Source organism: Halyomorpha halys, unplaced genomic scaffold, assembly GCF_000696795.3.
Source record: "Halyomorpha halys isolate HHAL.00 unplaced genomic scaffold, Hhal_1.1 Scaffold93.1, whole genome shotgun sequence".
NCBI lineage: Eukaryota > Metazoa > Arthropoda > Insecta > Hemiptera > Pentatomidae > Halyomorpha > Halyomorpha halys.
In genome coordinates this window covers 675,228-680,362 of record NW_027116355.1, presented here as the reverse complement: position 1 = coordinate 680,362, position 5,135 = coordinate 675,228, and the positions used below count along the sequence as shown (strand labels likewise).

At 34.9% G+C, this 5,135-nt stretch overlaps 1 protein-coding gene and 1 long non-coding RNA gene across 3 annotated transcripts in view; one reads left to right on the top strand and one right to left on the bottom strand.

Moving 5' to 3' along the window:
• Positions 1–5,135, top strand: part of l(3)L1231 (lethal (3) L1231) — a 39,435-nt gene that overhangs the window by 10,419 nt on the left and 23,881 nt on the right. The window lies entirely within an intron of this gene.
• LOC106677297 (uncharacterized) overlaps positions 3,572–5,135 on the bottom strand; it is a 10,914-nt gene continuing 9,350 nt past the window's right edge. Inside the window, exon 3 of the long non-coding RNA XR_001342575.2 lies at positions 3,572–3,797. This is a non-coding gene — a long non-coding RNA (uncharacterized lncRNA). The remainder of the gene's footprint in view (positions 3,798–5,135) is intronic.

Genomic DNA, 5,135 nt, shown 5'->3' with positions numbered 1-5,135 from the left:
TCAGTATTCTTGACTGAGAGAAGAAGGCTCTAGTGCTTGTTATATGTTATATTATATAGTCTATCTCAGTTTGTTGATCATTTATTGATGGTATTGTTGAGCCGAGGTATTTGAAACTATCTACTTTCAGGAAGGATTTGCAGATCATGTCTTTTCTTACAAAGTGATATCAGATCATGATATTGATATTTTTCTTTGAGGAATTGGATATCATACCAAGATATTTTATTATAATTCAAATTACTCTCTATTTAAATCAGGATAGATATTGGTCTATTCCATAGACATCCATCTACTTTCTGAAACATTTGATATTTCATCTAAGGTTAGTGGCTAAGTAACTAACAATGATGCAATGGTGTAATGAAACTTTGAAGTTCAAGAACTTGGTTACTTGAGATAAATAAGGAGATTTTAAAAACATTAGTCCACTTTAAATGCCTTTCAATAGGAAGAAAAATTGTGAGGTTACAACAAAGAAAAGTTAATATTTCAAAAGAATGATTAAAGCATGTTAATGATAATCATGAATATATTCACCTCAAAATTACATTTTTTCCTTGAAAGCTGAATTCACACATACAAAATATTAATAAACTTGTGGTTATGAGAAATTTTCTAGTATCGAACTCTCAAATGAGTCATTGATTTACTAGCTGAATTATAAGCAGCAACTATGACTATTTATTTTTACAAGGTTTTTCTTTTAAAAAGAATGTATTCAGAGTTCGCAGAGAAGAAATTTTAACCGAAACTGATTTCTTTAGAGGTGTTTGGTTTTAGTCATAATTGAGTGTTTTGAGACCGGAAAATTTATTGAAAATTTTTTTGAAGGAAATGAATTTTTTTTTTTATGAATATTATATTATTAACACAGATAAGAAGAACAACTGTTGATAAGTGAAGTTTATTGTGCCCCTGGACGTCCTCATTACACTATACTGCTGATGGTAGTATGGAGGATGCTGAACTTACACACCCTCGCCGCTTAGTAAATAAAAAAAAAACTTAAAAGAATTTTATTTACGAAAATCTTACTCTACCAGAGTACATGACTGGTTCAAATAAAAAATCTACTTTCCTTGCATTTACGGGGTTAATGTCCAAGCCAGACATGGTCTTAGTTCACTTATATTTTGCCTCAAATGTATCTGTTTCTATCCACCCCCTGGAGTCTTTGGTCACAGTATCCTGGTGACTAAAGAAATTTTTGGCTCACATATGTTCAAAGAGAAAAAGACGGCCCAATAGAACATAAAGAAGGCTAATTGGACTAAGTTAGCTATTGCATTTGATGAACTAGAGAAATTCTTGAAGAACATATCTGTGGCCATAATAAAAGCTGCACATCAGAGCATCCCCTCGAGATCAGATCAAGAACTACCAGCCTTTTTGGAATCAGGATCTAGAAGCCATGACAATCGAACGAGATAGAGTTGCTGAAATATTCCGTACATCTCAAAACCCTGCCGACGGAATCATTCTTCAGCAGAAAGTTGGCCTTCTGAAGAAGATGATTATGGCCAAAAATACTGATACTGCCTTTAGAAGTTTTCTTTCGTAATTAGACTTTTGCAAGGACAATATTACACCACATACTTTTGTTGCCTTAATTAGGTCCTTCCTTGCATAAAGATTCATTAGAGTGCCCAGGATGAAATCTCATCTTTTTGACAAACCCGAAATGGTGTACCGCAGGAATCAGTGTTAAGCCCGACATTTAACACTTTATATCTTTAATGTAATGATTGATGCTGTGATTTCTGCTGTGGCCTCTGTTCCAGAAGTCATTGTGTTATTGTATGCGGATGACTTGGTCATCTGGGCAACATCAAATAACATTCCTGCCCTCAAGTTGGCCTCGAGTGTTGCACTGAGGCACCTTTCAAACTGGGGATTGCAAAATGATATGGAAATCAACACCTTAAAGACTGAATTCCAGCTTTTCACTCTATTGACTAAGTGACACCCCATCTCGCTATCACCTGATGGTGATATGTTGTTATAAAACTGTGCCACCTATCTTGGTATCAAGTTGGATACCCAGTTAACATGGAGAGCTCATATTGATAATAATGCATCGAAGGGAACCAGGAGGTTGGACCTGCTGAAGAGACTGACAGGAACCAGATGGGGAGCCACCCAGGATGCTCTAACCTACAAGACCTGCGTGTGACCTGCAATAGAGTATGGAGGTGAACTGTTAGTGATCACTTCTAATTCAATCGTCAAAAATCTTGATGTAGCTCAAAACCATGCACTCAGAATAATCACAGGTGGTGTTAAGCCAGTGCCTATTACAGCAATGATGGGAATTGAACCTCTAAAATATAGACGAGGATTGGCTGCATTAGCCTTTAGTAAACGCAACCGGTAGAAACATATATACCTGCTGTAGGACTACTGGTCACACAAACCTCATTCCTATCGCAAGTTAAATCCTTGAGGGAAGATTATTCCCTTGTCCAGTCCCTTCAGAACCCCGAACAGTTCCCTTCAGGTCAAGACCTAATTCCTCGCCTCACTGCCAGCTTTTACACAAGCCTATTATCGCCAGTCTCCAAGCAAAATACTCCACCAAATGAATTCAAGGCCATTGGAAACTTTAACACCCGATTTCTGGAGAAAGAATGGCTGCATATATACACCGATGGATCAGCCATTGAAGCAAGAGGAAATGGAGGAGCTGGTGTGTACTCGGCATTGAGATGTGTAGCCGCACCTGTTGTTTGCCTTGCCAGCAACTTTGATGGGGAAATCCACGCCATGTGTTTGGCTCTGGAGATGCTATTAGCTGAAAATATTGCTAAGGCCAATATTCTTAGTAACTCACAGGCTGCCATAGTCAACCTATGCGATAACGGCCCTAATTCTAATGATTATTCTGGATAGGGAAACGAACGGGTCGACGCCTTAGTCAAAGAAGAAACCCTCATGCCCATGCCTCACGCACCCACTAGTCTTGCTGTGGCTTAAAGTTTCATAATATCTCTTTGAGAAATAAGCTGTAACAAAACTATCAGGAGTCTGCAGAAGGAAAGCAATGGGCTGCCCTCATCAACTGAAGTAATCATATACCACCTGACCTTCACCGCCATGCATCGGTTACCGCTTTGAAAGTTATAACTGGTCACGATTACTTGGGTGCACATCTTCACAGAATTTGAGTAAGAAATAATCCTCAGTGCTCGATTTATTTCGAGGTAGACATGACATCCAACCTATATGACTTACGTAGGGTTTTAGTGATGATGAGACTAAGTGGTTCAAGTTTGCGACGCTTTATTGGGCTGCCAGAACCCTTATGGCAGAAGAGCTATGATCCTGTGTCATATTGGGAAAAAAATCGAAATGATATATTCCGTATGATACTCCTGTATCACTATTAGTGACATTTGTTCTTGAAATTATCCTAATGGAACATTTGTATTGAGAAAGTATAGCAATATCTTGGAAGAAAATCATTCCAATATTAATATTGTATTTGATTTTCATTTAATAAACAACATAACTCTATATAAAATGAATGCATTTTAAATTTTAAAAAACTTACAGAGCTGACTCAGAAATTGGTGAGAGTTATCTTAAATTTTATGATGGCTTAGTATGAGAGTAGTGTAAGTTTGATTAACAAATCCATCTACTGATACTTACTTAGAACATCCATTTAAAAAAAAAATCTCAGTATTCTAAATATTTAAAAAATATGGTTACCTGTAATTAGTTAAAGAGGCGGGTTGAGAAAGCCCATAACGACAATTTCAACGTCAAGCTCTGATTATTTGAGGAAGGCCCACCTAAAAATTAAAATTAGTCTTTTTTTATAATACTAATTATACAAGAAAATATTTGTGACATAGAAAACATTTATATTCATAAAAAGTGAGAAAAAGAGAACAAAAAGGAATTATAATATCTATGAGGGAATCTCACTCATTCCGGAGTATTTGTGTTGATTCTAACTTATCAAATCATGGAATCTCTCAAGGAAAATATCATATTACCAATATAGTTTGTCAGGGAAAACTGATCAGCTATTGACCTGATATTTTCTTTCCAATTGGTTATTTAAAAACAAAAAATTAAAAGACAAAGCATATAATTCTTATTTAATATTTTAATACAGTAATTCCCAACCGGTGCTTTGTGGGCCATGGAGAGGGGTCCAGCAACGCATATTTGTATGATGACTACTCTATTTAAAAAAGGGTTTTAACTACTAAATGCATAGTAAAAATATCTCAAAATGGACTTTTAAGTTACCTAATTTCAAATATTTTCTGAGACAGGCTCCCCTTTATCTTAAGTCAGGAATGAGAGTGGACCCCACTTGGTTCAGTTTCTGGCTTTGATGGGTTGGGAACCACTGTTTTAATAGACCAGGGAATACCAAAAAAAAATTATTTATCTTCTAAAGATTTGTATTTCTGAACTAGTTTCAAGTCTGTTGAGATTTTAACAGAGCGATTCCCTTTCCTCAAGTTTATCTTTATAAAATCTCTATTTTGCACAGATCATTAAGAAGGTGATTTGTTGCTGCAAAGTTAGAACTCTGGGTTACAAAGTACCTTTGGTTTGATACACTGATGATTCGGTACTCTTAGTTGAAGTTGCAAATTATATTTGTGTGGGTCTGAGTCATGTTATAATTTTTTCCCTGCTTCTAAACTTCATATTCATTCAAAAGCCTTAAATTGGATATAAAATGTGGTACCATTTATGCTTATTTTATTTTATTTTTTAATAACAAGAAGACATCACATTTTCTAGAATTTCAAAGGCTACAACACTAAAATCTTTTGAAAACTTTTTCAATCTTTTTTTTAAATCTACTTAGGTGCTTTAAGGGTAAAAAGAGTATTACAGGAAACTAAGATAATGCCAATTTGTCAAATTTCTTAAAAATTGTATGTATTTAGTGATTTTATGTTAGTTGTAAATAAGATACAACTTCCTTGGTTAAGAATAAAGTCAAGTACCTGATAAATATTACTAAACAGTAAAAATATAAAGATGAGATACAATTTTTAGGCTTACTAGGTGAGTTCTGAACTGAGTTTAATAAAAACAAACGTGGTAATATTTATCTTATTAATTTTTTCAATGGAATTCTTTATTGTCTGGAAATTTATAAA